The 23,591-nt window shown below is 45.9% G+C and overlaps 1 pseudogene; it reads left to right on the top strand.

Annotated features, from left to right (window-relative positions):
- Window positions 1–2,498: 2,498 nt before the first annotated feature.
- LOC103662170 lies at window positions 2,499–3,025 on the top strand (annotated as a pseudogene).
- The last annotated feature ends 20,566 nt before the right edge of the window (window positions 3,026–23,591 follow it).

The following is a 23,591-nucleotide window of genomic DNA, read 5'->3' as shown; positions in this document are numbered from 1 at the left end:
CACATTTGTCGGGGTAATAATCAGGGTTTTTATCCATCTTGCACGTTGGCCTGTTTTTCCTTTTGGCTACAGTCACCACCTGAAGAGGATTAGAGAAAGCAAGATATTGCAATTCACTGGAGATCACATTTCCCTCTCCTCACCCTTTGCCTCCACTTGCTGCTGGAAAACAAAGGCTCAGAAAGGCTATCCTGGTGCTCCAAAGCCCGGGGCCCAGAGGAGCCAATGGGACGGCGCCGGGTGGCACAGGCTCAGCCTCACCTGCTCAGGCCACCCGCTTCCCTGGCTGGTGTCGAGAAGCTCGCTCTGCCACTTCAGCCCAGTGCGTTGTCGTCGTCGTGCATAGAGCCAAATGAGGAGGGCTAGGCTTCCAGAAGCCCGTGCAGGGGCCAAGACAGTCGATTTTTTTGCCTTGAGGCAAAGACCTCTGGGTGAAAAATGTCCTTGGAGAGAAGCTGCCTGTGTCTTATGTTTTTCCAGAGGGGAGCAAGAGGTCCAATGTCCTCACTTGTGCTGACGAGAGGACAACGGCGGGTCTCCACCGCCAGGACAAGCTGCCTCCTCCCACTCACACACACAAGCACAGCCCACCCCCCGCCTTCCCCATTAAGGAGAGGAATTTGATGATCTGTTTTTGTGGGCGCCCCAGAAGGGTTTGGGGGCATTTACCAGTTTGTTTCTTCTCCGGGACAATTGTTGGATCTGCTCAGAAGGGAGTCTTGCTGGGATATTCAATATCATGCATTTGTTGCTTTAAAAATACCAGTGCCACAGCAAGAGAAGGTCATGTACTTCTTATTGGCACATGGCCCCAGACGCGGTGTTTTCTTTGTCTTGGAGAATCGCTTAGGTTTAATGGGTGTTGCATACAAAGAATGATGGGAATTTGGTGATCATTTCAAAAAAAATTTTTAAAAAAACAAAAACAGGAGAAATCAAGCAAAAACAGGCCATCCTCAGTTCTTGCCCAGGACCCTGACAAACCACTCAGAACGGTTCTCCTCCTCCTTCTGGAAAACCCTCGGTGGCACCAAGGACCTTGGGGTGCATTTGGTATGACGGAAGCCATTCCGTAATGCCCAGGGCACCATCATCTCTCCATGGGCCACATGAGCAATTTCACTGCATGTGAAATTTCCCATGCGCTGCCTTCAGCTCCACCCTCACCAATCCCATTCCTGGGTCCTGTGAACTCCGGGAAGTGATTTCAACGTGGCCATTTCCTGGAGAACCCCTACAGAGGTAGGAAGCTCATTCCATGGAGTTTTCTCCCAAGATGTCCTGGCTGATTCTTGCATCTCAGTAAGTCACATCTGATCCAAGAAAGCAAGGTAATAATTATTGCAGAAATTGAAGAGTGGGGTGTTCCTAATGATCACTCTTTTCTTCGCCCTCGGGCAACCTGCTCTTCCGGTGCTTGCTTCGGGGCATGTCTACTGGGTGGGAGGGCTCCGCCCCTACAAATAAGAGGAGACAGAACATTGATCCGTAAAGCACCCTGAACATTCCACCCCTGGACTTAGTCCGCCTGGCCTATCTGTACTATTTTTCTTTTCTTTTTGGCTTTTCAAGGCAATTCTGGAAGCATGTGCTGCAGCAAGTTCTGCTTCTCCTCCCAGCCCAAGTTCCTGAAGGAGAAGGGCCTGGCCTGGTTCACCTCTGTATTCTCAGCACTTGGCATCCCATAAATATAATGATAGTATTAGCTACCACTTAGTGAGTACTTTACCTTGCACCGAGCACTTTGTAAATACTATTTCTTGCCATTAAAATATGCTGAATTGAATTTAACTGACCCTTAGAGCAGGAATGGCACATATTTAAGAGGCATGGTGGTAACCCAGATGTGGAATCCGAGAGACTTCCATTCAAATCTTGACTTTGTCACACATTGGTCACTTGAAATTTGAAACTCTGGGCCTGAGTTTTCTCATGTCTAAATTGGGGGAAATAATAGCCGCCATGCTTGCTCCATAGAGCTGTTGGGAAGAAAATACAAAGACATATTTGTGAGATATTTCTTTGCCAGTTCTAACATTTTTTACAAATCAAAATGTTCCTACAAATCTAGTGGTATCAACAGCCAGATTACACAGTAGGGCTGTCACAGTTTATGAGGAGGTATGGTATGAGGAGAGGTCATACTTCCCAAAATATCTTCCCCACTGACCTATCATAAATTATTTCCTCTCATTTGGTTCTAAATTTCCACAACCAGCATGAGTAATAGCAAAAGAGGTTGTTGCCAAGTCCCTGTATTAGTTATCTGTTGCTGTGTAACAAATTAACCCAAAACCAAGAGCACCAGGCAGTCCACAGATCTGTCTCTTGCTTCAACAGTGTTTGGACAGAACAGACCCAGGGATACCCCTTCTATCAGTCTCCAACCACAACCTTTTTTCTAGTCACAATCTTTGGAACCATCTTCTCAGCCACCCACTGCCTCTGGAACCAGTCAACACCCTATTTTGAGCTTAGCTCCTTATTATTGATCAACCATGAACTCCCAGATTCATCAGAATTATTCCACCGAAGTGGTGACCACTGTCAGCTGCCTGGTCAACATGCATCTGCTGGCCTCCTACACCTACCTCTCTCTGGGTTTCTATTTCGACTATGACAATGTGGCTCTGGAGGGCGTGAGCCCCTCTTCTGCTAGTTGGCTGAGGAGAAGCGCAGGGGAACTAAGAGTATCTTGAGGGTGCAAAACCAGTGCAGCGTCCATGTCCTCTTCCAGGATGTGCAGAAGCCATCCGAAGATGAGTGGGGTAAAACCCTGGACGCCATGGAAGCTGCCCTAGTTCTGGAGATGAACTTGAACCAGGCCCTTTCAGATCTTCATGCCCTGAGTTCTGCCCACAGAGAGCGCCATCTCTGTGACTTCCTGGAGAGTCACTTCCTGGATAAGGAGGTGAAACTCATCAAGAAGATGGAGACCATGTGACTCACCTCTGCAGGCTGGCTGGCCCCCCAGACTGGGTTGGGTGAGTATCTCTTTGAAAGGCTCACCTTCAAGCATGACTAGGAGCCTCTGAAGCCCAGCAGCCTTTGAGGGGCCCCTCTGGCATCCTTCCAGTGCCAGGGCTTGGGCCTGAGCCTCTCCCTATAGCCACTAGGAAGCTTTTTAACCACCATGGAGCCCTCTCCCAAGCCATGGACCAAATGGAAATAATAAAGCTTCCTTGACTCAAAAAACCCCAACAAACAACCAAACAACAACAGCAGCAATAAAAACAAATTAGCCCAAAACCTAAATGGCTTAAATCAACAATAAACATATCATCTCCTGTAGATTTGTGTGGGTCAGGAACTTGGAACAGCATTGCTCAAGGTTTCCTGTGATGTGTGTAGTTAAGATTTGGGCTGCGGTTGCAGTTATGTGAAGGCTTTGCTAGCCCTGAAGGATTCACATCCAAGACAGTTCACTTACACAGTGCTTGTTGTTGGTAGGAGACCTTGGTTCTCCTTCATGTGAGCTTCTCTATGAGCTGCTTGAATGTCCTCACAACATGGTGTCTGTCTTCTCTAGAGTGAGCAGTCCAAATGCAAGAGCAAGGAGGAAGCCACAATGCATCTGTGACCCAAGCTTGGAAGTCACGGACCGTCATTTTCACCACATTTGATTTTTTTAGAAAGTAATCCATCACTCAGGCCTCCACTCAAGGGGAGAAGAATGAGGCCCCACCTTTTGAGAGGAGACTTGTCAAAGAATTTTTTGATATATTTTAAAGTCATTACCACCTCCATGAAAATTCACCTGCTATCTTGGAGGCCTCTTCTATTAATGCTCAGCTGGGCTAAGCAGGAGGGGGTATTAAGGTGGGGACAAGATTCCAGGCCAGGAGAGGTCACAAGTCAGGCACAGAGATGAAGGACTCTAGGCTACCAGGTCACGAAGTTCTTTAGGGAGACACATTCATGACCATGGGACATTCCCTTTGAGAGCTGTTGCTTTGGTCTCGCTTAAAGACTGACCAAAGGTTTTCATCCCAGAACAGTTAGTCTTGGTCTCTCTTATTGAATGGCTTATTCTCCCTATTGCAGGGATCTTATAGAACCGCTCCTGGAAGGTCTGACTGGTTTGGGAAATGGAGGTGAAACCTTCTGTTTAAAAGACATTTGTTCACCTGATAAACATCAGTCTTATTTTCTCCTGGGCTTTGGCCCTGACAGGAGTTGATCAAGGGATTAAAGCAGGGGATCATGAACTCAAGAGCCAACAGGGGATAGGCAAAGGGAACATAACAGATCTAAGAAACAGGTGTGGTAAGCATTGTGGCAGGCTGGAAAGCAAGCTCCAGATAATTTCATACTAGAAAAAGAGAAATATCTGGACCTTTTAAAAATAATTGGACGTTGCTTCTGAAATCACACAAATCCTTAGTATTCCAGAAAACCACCATGCTCCATAGGTAAAAATGGATGTTTAAGAGAGTCCATTGAAAAAATGGAATTTAGGGATAGTGGAATCTCTCAGTGGGCCCACTACATCTATGAACATATTCTTTCGTTATTTTCATAGTTCCTGAAAATGTAGTTTGAGTGGTTATACTCGACAACTGGTAGAACCACACAGTGGTTCCTTGACTGGTAGCTTGAGGGCTTTCAGGATCAAGCAAAGCAAAAGCACCTGTAGCACTCCCCTCTATACCAAAATAATGAACTCTGAGCAGTATTGTATCCTTGGGGGACTAGCACAGGTAGTCCACCCACAAAGACTTTAAAGTCGCAAAGGTGGTGATTCCTACCACAACTCTTTAAACTGGCCTGTTTAGCAATGCAAAAGACAGATAGGAAATTAGGAGGTATTATTTTAAGTGTTGTTAAGTGACGACTACAATTGAAGTTGCTGTTCTAAAGGTTGTCTCTTCATCCTGTGGATCCACTGTATGTCTGTTGATCTGGTGAATACATTTTCTCTGTTAGAAGTTTGCTTTTACCTGATAGGAATAGCAGTACATATTCACCATCCCGGTCTCAGAACTACATTAACTCTTTTGCTTTATGCCATAATTTAGATCAGGGGATTTTTTTTAATGTAATTTTTTTTATTGAAGTATAATTGACATAAGACATAATATTAGTTTCAGGTGTATAAAATAATAATTTCACACTTGTATATATTGCAAAAAGAACACGACAATAAATCTAGTCAGCATGTGTCACCATACATAATTACATATTTTTTTCTTGTGATCAGAACTTCTTTTAAGATCCACTGTCTTAGCAATTTTCAAATATGCAATAGAGTATTATTAATTATAATTGCCACAGTGTACATCACATCCCTAGGATTTATTTATTTTTTAACTGGAAGTTTGTACCGTTTGACTGCCTTCATCCTTTGGCCTACCCCCCACCTCCCACCAATCTGTTATAGATCAGATGGATTTTTGATCCTCTTAATAGCGCACAGAACATTATGCTGGACCACAGGTGAGATGACATAATGCTAAAAGACCAAGTGAACAAGCAGAAACAGATATCCTAGACACCCTATAAAACCTATGTGTGTCAGAGTTTGGGAAATACATCCATTGGAAATTAAGGAATCTTACAGACATTTCTAGAAGTTTATATGTCCATATAATATCAGATATTTCTTCCAAAGAGAAAGAAAACTCATTATACCATGCATAACTCACCACTAAGAAGAAACTTGGCTTGGGCCCCTTTGGATTTTGAAGGCAACGTATACCAGGTATGGATGCACCCATCTGACCCTGTTGCTGAGTAATGCAAAAGGTTACTATCTTCAAAGGAGTCCCAAGCAGGAGAAGCTGATTTAGGCCACAACACAAGCAATTCTGCCACTAGGTCATTGGACTAACGAATCCAACGGTGCTTAAAGTGTCAGTGGCTGTTCAGGATGGTCTACGGTGCCCGTGCCAAGCCCTGATGGAAGATTCACAATGGAGAGTTCTAGAGTTTGAAGGTAAAGGTTTGCCCTCAATATCATGAGTATATACTTTTTAAAAATTAACTTCACTGAGGTGTAACTAACATACAATAACATGTACCCACTTTCGCATACAGTGTAATGACTTCTGATAACTTGTACACCTGAAAAAACACAGCTCAGTCAAGACAAGGAACATTTCCACCAAACCAGAATGCTTCCTTGTGCCCCTTTGCACCGATCCTATGTCCCTTCCCCAGAACCTAGCCCCAGGTACCCACTGATTCTGTCATTCTTGATTTGATTTATAGGTTCTCGAGTTTTATATAAGTAGAACCAGGCAGTGTGAACTCTTTTGTGTCTGGACTTTTTTTACTCAGTGTAATGTTTTTAAGACCTTCCACTCTGTCACATGTACCAGTAGTATTAGCAGTGTGCTCCTTCTTTATTAATGAGCAGTATTCCACTGTATGGACATACTCCAATTCCTTTATCCATTAATAAACATCTGCATTGTTTCCAGGTTTGCGTTCTCATGAATAAAACTGCTAAAAACATTCTTGTAAAGTCTCTGCAGGGACAAATATTATTTCTTGTGGGTAAACACCTAGGAGTCCAATTTCTGGGGCATACGGCTAGTGTATATTTAACTTTAAAAGAAATCAAGAAAGTGTTTTGTGAAGTGGTTGCACCATCTTACATTCTCCTCAAGAACAGATGAGAGTTCCAGTCACTGCATATTCTCCACAACATTTGGTATTGTCAGTGTCGTTAATTTTAGCTCTTCTAACAGGTATATAGTAGTCTTCTGCTGTGGTTTAAATTTTCAGTCTCTGATACCTAACAATGTTGAGCATCTTTTAATGGGCTTATTAGCTATTTTTAAAACTTGTGAAGTGTCAGTTAAAATTTTTGGCCCTTTTTAACTAGGTTCTTTTTCTTATTATTGAGCTGTAAAAACTCTCTGTGTTTTCTGGAAACAAAACATTTGTCAGATGCAGGTATTGTGAACACTTTCAGTACCATATTAACCAGTGACTTAGCGAACAGCACAGGGTACAATGTGTTCTTTTTGCAGTCAAGGAAATCAAGGCAAACATGGGTTCAGTAACTTTTTCTTAGCACACAGAACACAAAAAAATTGAATTTGGGAGCCTCCAATATATGCTTGCCAAATGCCAAGTTGCTAATAAATATTTGAGAGTAAATGCAAGAAGGCAAGAAAGTGTTTGAGTTACTGGATTATACTACCCTCCCAAAGAGCAGCATAAGTGTGGAGACTGGAATGGTGAACACCATCTTCTACCAACTCAGAACATCTTTCCTGTTCCATGAAATTGACATCAGGTGAGAGGTTTCTTGTTTTATTTACTGGGTTTGAAGCAAATGCCAAAGTCTGTAAATTTTCAGCCCAATTTCTTCCAGCTTCCGAAACTATAGAATACTTTGTGACTGAAGTCAATACCATAGAACCTGAGATTTCCATTCATTTCTAAATAAAAATGTACTGTTGTGTAATTTTGTATAACAAACTGTATTTTATATTATATATTTTATATTGAAAGAAACTGTCATAATTAAGAAACTTATCATAATCTTTAGTACATATACATTATATAGAAATGCATGGCATGTACTATATCCTAATGAAATGTATTATTTTATAATCGCTCCTTCAACATGCCAGGCCCCACTCTGGTACTTAGTCTCCAAGGATCTCTAAGACACAGGTTTCCAACCTTGAGAAACTTACAGCCATGTGGAAAAGATGGAAGTGTTTTTATAAATATGTTGTTAAAATGCAAAGAGAAGGGACACCTGGGTGGCTCAGTTGGTTAAGTGCCTGCCTTTGGCTCATGTCCTAGATCTCAGGGTCTTGGGATCGAGTCCCACACTGGGCTCCTCGCTCAGCAGGGAACCTGCTTCTCCCTCTGCCTACTGCTCCCCCTGCTTGTGCTCTCTCTCTCTCTCTCTTTCTCACTGACAAATAGATAAATAAAATCTTTTTTAAAATGCAAAAGAAATCTTTGTTTATAAGAAATGATTTCTAAAGTATTTAGGGGCTAAAGAGGCATCATGTCCATATCTTACTCTCAAACAGTTCAGAAAAAAATTATATATACATGCATATATCAACATACATGAGTACATGTCTAAACAAATGTGTATACATGTGTGATGTACACACACACTTTTAGAGAGAGAAAAATATAGCAAATATGGGAAAATATTAGCATTTGAGGAATCTGGGTAAAGGCTATATAGCACGCATTCTCCACAAAGCAATATTGCATTCGAAGAAATAAAAATTGTTCTTGGAGGCCAAAATAATCTTACTCTTTTTCCATGTAAAGTTCAGATATACATAGAGTCCATAAACAGGTATACAGTATCTGTGGTATTAAAATTTCATGGCAGAAAGCAATTAGGGAAAAATATATATATCTGAAAGCTTCTTGGGGAGTCATGAGAAAAAGATGAGAAACGCTAGTAGACAGGAATTCTTTACTCTCTTTTTGCAACTTTTCTAGAAGTCTAGAATTATTTTGGAACAAAAAGTGTAAACATTGCGACGTGCCTGTGCTGAGAAAGTTAGGGGAGCACAGATGAGGTGGCCCTAATTCTGCAGGGGTGGGTAAGGGCAGCTCTGGGTTGGGGGGCATGGGAGGTTCTCACCAGGAAGGTGACATTTGCCCCAAGTCTTGAAGGAGAATCAGCAGTGTGCTGGGTAGATAAGGACATGGCCTAATCCCAAGGAGCCTCAGAAGAAGATTAAATTCTATATCATTTAGTTACATTATTTAGCATATTTTACCATATTCTAATGAGATACACAGTGATAAGCCACGTCTTTTCTAAAGGATGCCTTGCAATTAAATAGCAATTCTTTGTGAGGCAGAAGATCTAACTCCTAAACTTTCTCAAGAAATGGGAGTTTGAGGGAAAACAGCCTTCTTTCTTCTAGGATTCACTGTTTATCCAAACTTTCATGCTCCAAGGGAATCACTCTGGAGTCATGATTTACAGGCTTGGGAAACCCTTTGGGACTTTGGAGAGGGAAGGTGCCAGCCTGTGAAATTTGCCTTTAGCTCCGGGGCTGCACTGGGTCAGCAGGCCTGAGAGAGGCGGAAGGAGGCTCTCACACTCAGGAGCAGCAGACTCTGCCTTTCTGCAGGCTGGAAATCCGACACTGGGCTGTGGAAGTGCGTGCTGGGAGAAGGGGCACGGTAAGGGGCAACGCTGGAAAAATTGTACGTTTCTCCCCATGACAGTTGCCTTTTGTTTGGACAAATAATTTGAGGAGAGAACAAAAAAGCAGTTGTTTGCTTCATGCCAAGCCACAAAAACATGGAGCCTTCCTGGCCCCAGCTAGGAGCAAATTCCTGGTCCCAAGCATTCGTGATGATTCGCCCCCTGGTGCTGCAGATCGAGGTGATGCAGAAAGCGCCCACTGTCCCTGGAGCCCCTTTGGCTGGGCGGGGCCACCTCACTCATTCATAACTCAGTAGGACAGGGGTCCGGGGAGGCCAGGGAGCTCGGTGCCAGGCCAGGCCAAGCCAGAGGGTGGTTGTGATGGGGTGGGGTGGCCTGAAAGCAAGTCATTAATGCACATGGATACCCTGCCTGCCAGTTGCCTGTGTTCTTAGCCAGAAGAATCTGCAGAAAGAGTACAAAACCTTGTGTTCAAAAGTTTTGGAGTTTGTAACATATACAGACTCATACACACATATACACATGCCCAGAAACACAAACTGCTTGTGATACATACATTTGGTGCCAACATAAACAGGGCCTGGGCCAAAAACTGTGTTGGTTAGCAACTGGCCAATGAAGTGTTTAAAGTTAGAGGCCAACAGAAAAAGCCCAACAGTGGTGTTTTTCCTAAACTTGAAGTCACCAGTTAGTATTGCTTTTCCTTTGCAGAACGGTTTTCTAATATCTTCCCTCAGGAAAGATCCTGTCTGCAAAAAGGCCCACGACGGGTTTGCTCTTAGGTGAGTTCATTACCGTAAATCCATCCACGGCGGGTTCCAATAACAATTACAAGGCCATCAAGCCATGAAACCCAATGGCCGCTTTGAATTTGTGACCAGTGCCAGTGGGGGGTGGGGGCGGGGGGGGTTAGTTCTGGGCTTCTAGAATGGCCAGCTCTCCAAGATTATGGAAGTACTGAGGCCCCAAAGGAGGAAAGAGCAGCTTGTCAGGCCAGCCAACTGACACCTGGGAGAGCAGGCTGGGGAGGAAACGCGTGCCGTTCCAAGCACTCAGAGTCTGCCCTGGCATCCGCAGAGTGAGCACGTCATCCTAGGGCCATAGCCACATAGTAGGGAGAACCCACTTCCCTACAGTCCCCCACTTTCAGATGTTAAAGTCCCCTTCTACCTCCTAGTGTAGCCTGTTCCCAGGGAAGTACCGATGTCTATTCTTCACCACTCAGTCTGATATCACCGTTACCAGATCATCTGATTCGTTGCACTTGAACTCTGTGGCCTGACAGTTTTGACTTCTGCTAGAACTAGTGTCCTTGGCCAGCAAATAGGAGGGGATTTGGTAGGGCTGAGGAAGGGCAGGATTTCTCAAAGCTGTCCCTGCCACCTGCCTGTTCTTCCCTCAGCCTCCAGACGTCAGCTCAATTCTCCATTCCTAAATAAGTCAAGTTCCGACGAGATAGTGTCTTGGTCCCAACTCCACAGCCCTCACTGAAGTCAAGACCCAGGTCTGGATTCGGTCACCATTCTCTATCCAGGGCCGAGCACACGCTCAAGCAGTCTGTTGAATAACTAAGTCAGTGCATGGTTAAATGAGGGCTTGGACTGATGCATGAGTGGATGGATGGATAGATGGATGATGGATGGATGATGGGGGCCTAGATGAACGAAGGTTGGTGGATGAAGGAATTCCAATACAACTCCATCTGGGCCCCGCCGATCTCCCTAAGATCCCACCTCCCCAAGAACTCTGTTGCTTCCGTGCAGCTTTGAGAAGCCCAGTCAATAGGTGATGATGCTACTGGACGCTCATGATGAATGACTGCAGTAGCGACTGAGAAAAGCCAAGAGAGCAGCCAAAGAGAGGGGCTGGGATGATAAAAGGCAGAGAGGGAGAAATAGAGAGGTTGAGAGGTGTGTAGCCGAACAGACCATGGGCAGCTGGGGGAGAAAGGCAGCAGCTTCAGGGACCTGAAGGAAAAACAGGGAAGAGGGATGTGGAGACTAACCATGGGGAGGGGGAGGCGGCTGAGAGGGGGAATGGTGGAAAAAGAATTTATATTATCAGGCCAACAAAACGGTAGGAACTTCTCTACCAGGACTGTAGGGAGGTGAAGGTTGAAAGCGGGAGGCTTTTCAGAGGAAGAGAAAGGAGAAGAATCTCAAACCGAAAAATTTAAGGAGCAGAGAAAGAGGGAAGCAAGCTGAGAGACAAATACTGGCCCTTCAAGGTACGGAAGGGGTGCCCGGTGTGAGAAAGCCAAAGCCACAGCTGCTCTGCCAAGGGAGGAAACCTTAGGAGACCCGCCCAGCCAGAATCTTGAAGTCTCAGACTTTTTCCACCTTATGAGCTGTAAATTGATCTATTCAGTTAGAGAAACCTGGTTTTTATTGAGTAATTTCCTCTGAACGACCTCCAGTTTTGAAAATGTCCCTAAAGTTCTCTGACTCCCCCCTCCCCTGCCAGGTCCCTGCGTCAATGCCCGTAAATCATGGGGAGGCAGCCCCCCTTCCTGCTCGCCAGGTCCCTTGGCTAATCCTGATATGGCACTGGGTCCTCTGAGATGCGGAGACCTCAGATCTGTTTGTTCTGTGGCCAGTTCCCAGCATGCACCTCACCGAGCTCCCATCCGGCAGCTGCTCAGGAGCCCCCAGCCACAGAAAGGATTGCTAACTGGTCCGGAGCCATGTCCTCTGCCTGGCCTCGATATCAAGGAAATTTCTCAATTTTTCTTCCTTGCCCTCAAATGGGGCCTCCTGCAGATGCAAACAAGGGGCTCTTTATGGGAAACATTGCCCATCACTTCCTTTTACATTGCATCTTTTATGCCAATATCCCTCAAAGCACTTTCACAAACAAGTGTCATTGTCTCCCCCTTACAGATGGCACCGAAAGGAAAGCACGGAAAGTTAAGTGGTTCAACAAAGGTCACTCAAAAAAGTCAGAGCAGAGGTGGGAACAGGACCCAGAGCGCCCTGCTCCCAAGCCTCTCACCTGCCTGCTCCCAGGCCCAGTGGGAAGAAGCCAGCATCTGTGAGCGCCCTTCCCACACTCTGGCAGCATGCAAACATGCCCGCACCCCCCCCCCATCTTTGCTATTTAAAGCTCAGAACTGAAACCCCGTCTTCGTAACTGGGATCACACAGATCTTTGGATGGAAGGGGCCATCTTGCAAAGTTAACTGAAGGCCAGTGGACTTGCCAAGAGCCAGTAGGGTGGGAGGGAGGCCTGGGGGCCCCCTCAGGAGGTGAGATGCTGGCGTCAGGCTCGAAAAGCAATTGCATTACCTGTGCGGCTGAGGTTTTACTGCCTGCTCAATCTGAAAGTTAGCAAAGTAGTAATCAATGAAAAGGAAATATAATTGAGAAGATTAAAAGCTGAGGGTGGGTATGGACTGGGGAGGGAAGTGATTGCTAAAGAGGTCCATTTGTATAATTCAAAGGTCGATGCCTCTCATTAAACTCGCATCTCCAGACACTCGGGATGAAAGAGAATCTCTCCATGCTGACTGGCTGACACCCAAGAGTTTCCTCTGGCCACTTTCAAGGGCAGCATGAGGCCAGAGGGACAGAAGAAACTGCTGGAAAGAGAGTTTAGGGGAATCCATGAGCAAAAGAACATTTGGAGACTTGAAAAACAAAGCCAGGTCTTCTGACCCTCTTTAAAAAGAGATCCAAGTTTCTTCTGGACCATGAGGGCTTAATTACATGATCTGAATGAAAGCTGAATTAGTGCCCAGGGACATTCTAGACTGGTTCAGCCTTACCTTCTCTGTTCATATTCATACTCACTCTCACACTCACATACACACATACACACACACGTTTATCCTTATATGGAATACATGTCTTTCTGTAACTTTGCATCGGTAATGGGCTCTGGCTATCACTACATGTTCACTTGTTGAACGACCAACTGCATCTGTCTCTGAGACAAGTGACAAGCTTGTCCCCCCAAACTTCTCCCCAGAAAGGTAGTTACATCAGAGTGTGTGTGTGTGTGTGTGTGTGTGTGTGTGTGTGTGTGCACATGTGTCTCCGGTTCCAAAATGAGACTTTGGTGCTTTGGAGTCCAGAAGGCCAGGTCACGCCTTCCCTCTAGGACACAGACACCCAAGCAGACAATACTCTGGTTCGCCTTCCTGCCCTTGCTCTTTTTCTGTTGTGGTTGCCAACGAGACATCCAATGTATGTTCGTCTCTCTTGTCCCTTCATCTTCTGTCCTGGCTGCCTCCACCAGGGGCCTGTACAACGGTGTTTGGGAGACCATAGGCTACAGATAGAGCTGCCAGATTTAGCAAATGTATTTGTTTACTATTGCTACCTAACACATTACCACAAACTTGGCAGCTTAAAACAACACTGATTTTTCTCACAGTTTCCAGGGCCAGGAGTCTGGCACGGTATGGGTGGGCTCTCTGCTCAACGTCCCACACAGACAAAATCAGGGTGGCCAGGCTGCCATCTCTCCTGAGGCTTGGGGTCCTCCTCCCAGTTCTTTCAGGGTATTGGCAGAATTCAGTTCATTGCAGCCTAAGACTGAGGTCCCTGTTTTCTTGCTGGCTGTTAACTGGGGGGTTCTCGGCTCCTGGAGGCCAACCACTGATCCCTGCCACGTGGCTTTCTCTGCACACAGCAGTTTTCTCCTTCAAGGCCAACAGAAGAATCCTTGACTGCTTCAGATCTTGGACTTCTTTTTCTTTTCTGTTCTTTTTTCTTTTTTCTTAAAGTAGGGGCTTGAACTCACAACCTTGAGATCAAGACCTAGGCTGAGATCAAGAGTCAGATGCTTAACCTATTGAGCCACCCAGGCACCCCATGAATCTTGGACTTCTTATGTCTCTGGCCTCTAGATCACAACTTAAGAGCTCATGTGGTTAGGCCCAGCCCATCCAGATAGCCTTCTTTTTGATGAACTCAAAGTCAACTGATTAGCAACCTTAATTACATTTACAAAAATCCCTTTTTGCCGGGTCATGTAACTTAGTCCCAGGAGCAATGTCCCACATGGCCTCTGGTTTCCACCCACACTCTAGGAGAGGAGATTATACAAAAATAAGGGTCATTAGAGCACCTTTAAGATTTCTGCCTAACACAACATATAAAAATACAGTCTACCCAGTTAAATTCGAACTTCATGGACACAACAAATAATTTTTTTTTAGTATAGTTATGTATCATACAACATTTGGGACATACACACTTAAGTACCGCTGGTCGTGAATCTAAAATTCAAATTTAATTGGGCATCCTCTATTTTTTCTGGCAACCCTAGACACAGAGCCTCAGGGCCTCTGCGCCACATAAAGGCCAAGATTGGCCCTCAGTAAAAGAAGGCATTTCCTTTGTGAAGCAAGCAGCAGTAGAACTTTCTTCAGCTGGGGGCCCTTTGGTGATAAGAACAGGCCTCTGTGGCCTTATTTCTGCAACATCGCTTTCTCTGCTTCCCTCCCCCCAGCCCCCTCAGCCCACGGCTGTCAACACCCTTCAGACTCACAGAGAGCAATCGCTGTTTCCAGGCCATGTGCACAAGTGGGCCCCCAAGGTCAGCCACAGAGTCTCCCTCACCCAGAATCACAGCCTGCTGGTGGATGGGGTGGGGAGTTTGGAGCGTGGGGGGAGGCAGAACCCACCGCAGGCTATTGGCCCTCTGCGTTGTGTGGAAGATTCCTGCCCCCAGAAGCAGCTCTCGCCCTCGAGGTGGGCCATGCAGGCTCTTGGGGCCGTGGAAAGCTTCCCTCGCCGGCAGAGTTTTCCTTGTGAGCCACGCTTGGCTCTCGAGGCTGCTCCAAATCCTTGCCAGCAACACTTCAAACTCTGGCCAGCCCAGTGTTACATTTTAACAGGCCAGGCCCTATTAGCCTGATCCTAGGATGGGTTATTCTTTCCAGTTTTCACTAACAAAAATCCCCTTTTATTTGGACACTCAAGTGGCCTCTAGGAACGAGGCTTTCATGTGTTGCCAAAAATGTTCGGATGCGGCAGCATTTGTGTGTGTGGCCAATTACATCGGTACCTCTGGGGTTGATCCCACAGGCCTTTCTCAGGCAAAATTCCTGTGAACTTCCAGCAGACCCCCCACCCTTTCTCCTGAGCTCTATCTGCAAGAGGAGGCCCTGGACGGCTGGAGATGGGCTTTCACATGGAGTTCTTAGCCTCATGAAATCAATCTGAGTGGGGAGAGTGATTTATATGAGCACTAGTCAATGCATTATTAGAATTAATATCATTATTTTGCTGCTTCCCTTTTTAGGTTTTTCCTCTCATAAATCAATTTAGTTCGATAAGATTGGGCTGAGTTTTGGCTGCATACAGACGAGAGTGTTCTGCGTCGTGGAGCAAAGGACCGTTTGGCGAGGTCAGACAATGCCTCCATTGTTTTCTGATTTATTGAAAGCACAGGTCTTGCTAGTATTACACGCACTCGCCGATGTTTTGCAAAGCAGGGATTAGTAAGATTTTTTTTTTTTTTTACCTGAAAGCCATCTCCATACAGCGCTGGTTTCTCAGAGTCTCAAGTTTGTCATAAGCTGCCTTTTCCACAGCCAAGTAATGGCCACCAAAAGGGTGGGTTGGGTGTTTTTATAATCATTCTTTCTTTCCATCTTCAAATTTGGCCAACACATACACTAACTTGTCCCATGTCTGTTGCAAGCTTCCTAACTGCCTGCAGAAGAAGATCTATTTCAGTCTTTTCCTTCATCACCATCCTGATTAAACATCCAGGTCATGCGATCTGTCTGGCAGATGCTGTCCCATTGCTGAACCACAGCAGGCTGTAGCCTCCCATCAGAAGCCCCCCAACACGGGCATTTGGGGCATATTCATGAGGGCTCCGATACGCTCCTCACCTGGCTTCATGCGCCTCATGCAAACGTTTGCTGTCTGCTTCTCAGAAATTCTTTGCAGAAGTCACCAAGGAAGCTGAAGGTGTTTTTCTTATGAAAGGGACATCAGAAATGCTTAGAAATCAGCCTGCGAGAGGCACTCAGAATTTCTGCTTTCTCCTCCTGTCCAATCAGGCTCACTTCATCTCTTTCCCCTACTCCAATCTTCACCCTTGCATCTGCCGCACACCTGCTCACCCACCTTACCAGAGTTCCATGCCATGGCTTTTGCTGCCTGGACTCCTTGCCTGGGGCTCCTCTGTCCCCTTTCCTCTTTGTGCTGAGCATGAAACTTAGGAGAATAAACTCAGGAGAACAGGGTACATTCCCACCAGCACATGCAGCTGCTCCTACAAGGAATTCATATAAAGGATGGCCACTCGGCTGGTGGTGCTTTGCTTTATTAAATCTAGCAGAGGGCGCCTGGGTGGCTCAGTCAGTTAAGTGTCTGCCTTTGGCTCAGGTCATGATCCCAGGGTCCTGGGATTGAGCCCCATGTCAGGCTCCCTGCTCAGCAGGGAGTCTGCTTCTCTCTCTGCCTCTCCCCCTGCTTGTGCTCTCTCTCTCAAATAAATAAAATCTTTAAAAAAATTAAAAAAATAAATCTAGCAGAAATTGATGTTGAAGTCAGTCTTAAAGAGATGAGGTTTTCAAAGCAAGGGTCTTATGTGTAACAGTCACTCCCTAAATAGTTGTTGAATCAACTGGATTTGATACCAATTTGTTTTCTGTTTTAAGAGACGTTATTGAAATAAAATTTAAAACTCTCCCCCCGAAGAAAACTTTCCCAAGTAAGGGCTTACTGCTGCATCGATAGTGACAGTCCCATGTCAGAGCTACAGAATGGGCCCTCCCTTCCCCAGGCAAGGTTTGGAGCTGAGAATTCTCTGAGCAGCCTTAATTTTACTAGAAACATAACATGCCTATGTGTGAGCACAGCATATTGTACCATTATTGCTCCCCCAATCCCAATTCACACACCTTCTCTGGCTAACACATGCAAGTCTATTTCTTCCAAGGGGGGACATTGCAAAGGAAAACGAATCAAGAAATTGCTTTTGGAAACTGAAAGAGATCTTTAAAATGTTGGTTCTGGACCGCACACCATTGAGACAGCAATCAAAGGTGACAAAATCTTGACAAGCGGTGTTACAAGTCAAGGCCACTCTTACTGCCTTGTAATTCCATACGCTAAGGTAACAGGCTTCATTTCATCTATGTCATTAACACAGTATTCTGGGAAGCTAACACATTATTAGCCCCATTTTACCTATGCCAAAATTGAGGCTGTGGGAAATTAGGTGGCCTGCCCCAACACTCAAAGGTATGGACCAAAGCCAGCTTTCTCGTTCTCCTTTTGAGAAACGCCGTTCAGCATGAACACGTTTTTTGTCTAAATAGTAGCTCTTATTTGCATATCCTTCCAACCAGGCATTGAAGTCCCTGATGATGACAACGGTGATGATGATGATAATGATGGCAATGGGGACCATTTATTTTGATCCACTGCATTTCAAGCACCGTATTATGACTAAATGTAATTTAATTGCCAAAATGCCCCTGTATGCTAGTGTAATAAGCTTAACTCCATTTTATTAAAGGGCTCAGAGATGTTGATTAACTAGTCAAAAGTCACGCAGCTAAAAAACAGCCAACCTCTGATTTGGACTCTGCCCTTTGTGTCCTCAGTAACTGTTAGATTTCACTGAACAGAATATTTGGCTAACTGTTTTCATGTCTTTTTCACTTTACAGCTCAGACTTTCTTTCTCCTCACTTCTCACAGTGGGCATTTCCACCTGCTAGCCCCATCTAATATTTCTTAGTGTGAAATTGATTAGTCCCAACACAGAGCTGACCATCTAGAGCACAGTGCATGAGCTGCAAAGGAGGGCAAAATACAAGCTTCTCTCTCTCCCTTTTTTTCCTTCTTTCTTTCTCTCTTAATAGCTCCATTTGAGGCTCAGTACTGTCCTTCCTCTGGCTTCTCACTGACAGCACAGATCAGGGCCACTAAGAGAGACCCACCTATTTACTTCAACGAGCCTCCGTGTCAGTGATGCACCTTTTTTATGATGCAGTCTAACCAAAGTTGGCTGTGAAAAAACCAGCAGAACATAGCAATGTATAGTCATGCCTCAACTGCTGGAAATGTTCGTGGATCATTCTAGATAAGGACTCATTCTTTTTTGAAATAGTGTGGTTGCTCAGTAAAATCAGAAAAGTTGTATTCAGCTCTCACATCTGAAACACACTAGCTGTGTAGCTTCAGGCAAGTTACTTAATTCTACTGAACATACTTCCTCATCTGTAAAAGGGGGATAATGCTATTCTTTCTGCTCCTATGAGGATTAAAATATACCTATTCTGGCAAGGAGTAGGACCTCAACAAATATTGCTTTCCTTTGGGGAATATATGGGATATAATTTGGCTTTATCTCCAAAATGATAGGTTATACAAACTGTAATCACTAACTCTTAGGCTGTGTCTCAACACAGGGAAACTCTCAGAACTTACTGATTAAGTGGGACTCAGTTTACCCTTGTACTAAGCACTCCAGCCCAGCTCTGTGGACCAGCTTGGGTGGTTTACCACCTCTAGGCCCAAAGTGGTGAGGGGAGGGAACCAAGAACTTCACTTCTAGGGCCTGGAAGGAGAGTATCAAAGAGAAAGACCCATTGGAGAGGGGCAATAACCTTGGTTGAAAGAACCGTGGGGATAAATACGTCAAACCTTCTCTCTTACCTCCCTTCTATATCCTGCGAGGGTCTCCTGTTGGACAAACCTAACAAGAAGCCAGAAAACAAGGCTTCCAGGGCACGGAGCAGGGTGAAGAGGGATGAGGGGTCTGGTGGGGCACAGAAATCAGAGAGCTCACCTTGTCTGGCCCATGAGCCCAACGGCCACGCATCTTCAACATCTTGTAGCAGCACTGAATTCTCTTTTGGGTCTGGACTCACCACCACTCTAGAATAGCTGCAAGTCCCGGGTATGGGGAGTGTGGGATAATTGGGGTGTGGCTGTTATTTTATGCAGACTTACAGGCTAAATTGTGTTTTCAACCCTCATTCCACTTTCCTTCCTTTCTTTAATTTACTACGGCCTGCTCTCCATTTTATGGAACTATTTTAAGCATACACAGGAGATCTTCTTGCCATACACAGGGAACAATCAATGTTCTCACTTAATAATTCATTCTTTCATTAAATGCCCCAAGTAATTAAATAAAACATTAATAAATTCCACACTGATATTTGCTAAAGTTTTGCTTCTAGAGAGTTTTACCTGTTGGAGGATATGCTGGGACCATGATTCACCATGATGAACAATGAAAACAGGGAAGACTTTACAGCATAGAGTCACAAAGCCCTGATTTCATCCTGAGAGTTATCAAATGCCTTCTGAGATATTTTACAGACATCGCTTCCAATACTGAGATAGCCCTAAGAAGTTTTAAAGGAACTGAGGTCCAGGCAGTGTCTCGTACTGGGTCACATCAGGCAGAATTCAACAGTGGGTTTGTCTGGCACCAAAGCCCCGCTCTTTCTGCTACTCTCTGGCCCTCTCATCTTTCTCACACTTCTACAGGGAAGTAGGTGATATGGAAAAAATATCCCAATCACTCAGAGTTCTCCATATTTCACCGTGTGAGTGAATGTGTGTGTGTCTGTGTGCATGCACACACACGAGAGAGAGAGAAAGAACTAAGTGCAGATTTCAGAAGCTGGGGAAACCAACTCTAAGGAATGTTCTGAATGGATGGGAACGAGGAACGGGAGAAAACTGGCGGCAAATAGGATCTTCTGCTCTCACCTCATTCCCTTGAGCATGCTTCCGCAAAAGAAGTTTGGCCAGCATTTTTCCACTGCCCCAAATGTTTACCCAAGTTCTGCAAAGAAGCCCACCCTCCCTGAAGGTGGCTGCATCCTGGCCTTGCTATGAATCATTAGGAAGCACAGATGCTCTTGAAAGGGCTTTCACATTAGTACTGCAGTCACACTCCTTTATAATAAATTGTTCCTTTGATGACCTCCCTGTTAGCACTTTCTGATTGTTTCACATCATCCTATAATATACTTCTTCATTTTAACATTAATTTCCTAGAAGGTGTGGATTGATGATAAATCTCCTGAAAGTCCTCCAAATGTTAGGATAGTCTCATGGCTTAGAGAGAAAGCTGATTTCTGCACACATCTCCACTGCTCCCGGACCTGCACCCCAGAGAGACCCTCCTCTCTGTGGAATAATGGTCCTCTCGGTCCCTCTGCCGTCTCAGGAATCCCTGACTCGGGCCCCTCCCTCAGACCCACAGCGAATCAGCTGTTGGGTCTTGTTGGCCACGTGCGGGGATTTTCTCCACTGACCCTTTCTCCAATGACCACCATAGTTTCTCCAATGACCACCATAGTTTACGGCCTAATCCTCTCTCCTTTGATACACACTCTGTGAGGGTTTTTTGAATGAACAAGTGGACCATTTTGAGGAAGCTTCTCTTGACCACCTACTTCTCTACTCCCTATCCATGTTCCACTGAGCCACTACATATAACTCTGTAATATTTAGATTTGATCGTTACCCTTGCTTAAGGTACTTCCTAAAGTCTGCCAATTGTCTACAAGAATATTCCAAATACATTAACCCGATACGACAGGGGCCCCACCCTCCTTTCCGGATGCTTCCCCCAGCTTACTGCGCATTCTTTATTCATTCACGCCTCCCTGCCTTTGCCCACAATGTGCTTTCTAACCACAACACTCATCACCCTACGTCTCATCCCACCTCCTGCAATAGCATGAACTGTGCTCTTCACCACCCTGCTAGGAAGATTGGCTCAGTCAGCTATGGCTAGGGGAACAAAATCACTTATTATACACATGGCCAGTAGGGAGCACTCATGTGTGGGAGGTGGGCATAAAAGGGTGACCCAGTCTTCACCAGGCCCAAGTTATCTGTGATACTTCCTAAGTTGCTGTAGAAACATGGAGAGGACAGGCCTGTGTCCATGAGCTCGTGTGCCACACGGGACCCAGGCATCCCAGGAACCTGTCTGCCAACTAGGAGAGGCTGAAGCGGGGCCTCAGTTATATCATATTAGTTAGCTAACATGCTTTTCTTGTCATTCACAATCTACAGAGACATGATTCTTTGCTAGTTCTTTCTGACTCTTGGTAATGCAACCTTAAATCATCATGCATGTGCCCAAAGGAAGGGACAGAGGGGGACAGAGGGAACTGGTGGGCAACATCAGACAGGAGGGGCCCAAAAATCGATGCACTTCTTGTAAAATTGCTATCCTGTCCTCCTCCTTTCTTTACTGGAACCGCCCACTGGAAAGCACGTGGGACCAGAGTAGACTGGAGTAATTCCAAAGTTGTTTACCCACAGAACGTTTTCTTCAAAAGGGATTTTGGTAGCACTCTGTGAATAAGTCAGATAGAAACACAGCTGGTCAGTGCAGGGGACCCAGAGCACTTCCTGGCCTGCCCAAATCCCCCTCCGCGGCAGCCTGGGAAGCCCCCAGGGTTGGAGTGCAGTTGGAAAACCCCTGGAGAAGACCAGCATTGGATAGGTCTGCCCACCAGAGAGGCCTGACCGTCAACCAGGTCAGAAGGTCCAGTCGGGGAGGGTGCAGGAGGTCCCGTTACAAGCTCCCATTACAAGGTTGAGTTTGCTGTATTAACTTTTCATCAAAGAGTTCTAACAAAGCTGTTTTTCTTTTACCTTTGCAGGTCCCTTCCTTGAGACGAGAATATGGCTGCATCATTTGCGGCCTGCGTGTGTTGTGTCTGGTTCCCGTGGTTTGTTTTCTGGCTTTGAAAACGAAACCGTTCATGGCTCAGAGATGGAAAGCAGACCACGGTTTGTCAGCAAGGCCATTCGTCATGTCCCCCAGAGGGGGCTGTGAACTCCCGCAGCCTTGTGCTCTGCCAGCACGCAGACCACCCAGGTTGTGGAACTCAGAAAGCCACCAGGCAGTGCTGGGCATGAGGCTCTGCTACCCAGCTGGCCTGAGGCCTCAGCCAGCTCCCAGCTGCCCCCAGGGGACACAGGTCTGAAATAAGCCAGTGTAATGGTCCCTGGAGACTACATCCCACCTGGCGGTCCAGGTCTGCCGTAGGGTGAATCTGAGGTGGGCCCAGGGTAAACGTGCAAGAAGGTCCAGAGTGAGCAGAGCCTCTCAGATCTGCTGCAGAGCAGAGCCCGGTGAGGAAATCACTTTACTGCTCTGTTAAAAGTTGTTTGGCTATGTTTAAGCTGAACTCTTTTGTTTTTTACTGTTCTGCAGAAAGCTAGTTGTAAAACGCTCTGACATACAGCAATCCAGCAAAGAACTTCTGTTAGCAAATGTCTGCACCTGCTGGGTGGGGGGAACCGAAGGAGGCATGCGGAGGCATCCTCAGAAAAAGAAGTTCCTGAGGCAGCTGTCCCGGGCACGCCAGCAGTTCTCAGCAACTCTGTCAGACTCACCTGGGCACTGACTAAAGATGCAGTGGTCTGCAGTGGTCCACCAGACCTCTGGGGCTGGCAGCCTGCAATCTGCATCTATCACAAGTTTCCCAGGTGACCATTATGCGAACTCCTTTGAGAACCAGGGTACGGAGGCAATGCTGATGATAGGACTCCGTGTCTGGGAAATGTCTTCCATGGGAGCCCAGAAAGGTGCTCTTGTCTTCAGGGAAGCAGAGGCAGCCAGGGCTGCTTCCAGAGCTGATAGCGGGGCTGAAGAGGAGGATCCTGTTGGCTTTGCTGAGTTGTGTCGAGACTGAGCACTGAGCTCAAGCCTACTGAAGCCGTACAAGACTGGTGCAAATATGCCACTTCAGCCTGGAAAAACAGCATGAGACACAAGGGGAGCTAATTGTAAATGGGCTGGGTGAGCAACAAGGTGAACCCAGAGCCTGTATTTAAAATCTTCACTCTAATGTGTTTGTTCATTTGTATACCAGGTGATGACTGACTCACATTGTAATTTTAATGAAGATAAAACTGTACTAGAAAAAGCACAGAAGTATGTGCTTTCTTGCTCTCATCTGAACTATCGAATATCCTATCTCGTTTGGCTTAGGCGTACACACCCAACGTGCTGCACCACTCACCCAGGGTAGACGCCAGGTGCTTGGGACTTCCCTTGCAATGACAGGGAGACCAAGCCCACAGTTGATTCTGACCCCGGAACTGATCCGACCTTTTAGGGCTTCCCAGAACATGACATCCCAGAAGTAATCTCAGCCCTCCAGTCTCCCTCTGACTGATCGCTGCCCAAGAAAGCCCTCAGACCAGGCCTGCGCTCCAGGGACTGGCTGGGTTACCAGTTGTCCCAGACCGTTTGGCGCTTCGTCAGCTCCCACACTGGATGGTGACTCCTGAGTCAGATTTCCCAACTTCATGACTTCAGCATGTGTGGCCGAAGGGACCGGGCAGTCATGCTCTCCACAACATCTGGCATGCTCTGTCTCTTGGGCTTCGTCTTGCAAATTTTCTAAGGAAAAAAAATCCTAATTATCTCATTTCTTTCCCATTGGGTACCATGGTGAGTTTTGGTAGGAGGAGGGGGTGCTGGAAAAAAAAAAAAAGCTCTTACTTCTTCCTGTGCAT

The sequence above is a fragment of the Ursus maritimus genome, unplaced genomic scaffold (genome assembly GCF_017311325.1).
Source record: "Ursus maritimus isolate PB19 unplaced genomic scaffold, ASM1731132v1 scaffold_17, whole genome shotgun sequence".
NCBI classification, from domain to species: Eukaryota; Metazoa; Chordata; class Mammalia; order Carnivora; family Ursidae; genus Ursus; species Ursus maritimus.
Note: the sequence above shows the minus strand (reverse complement) of the source record. Positions and strands in the feature narration are given on the sequence as shown.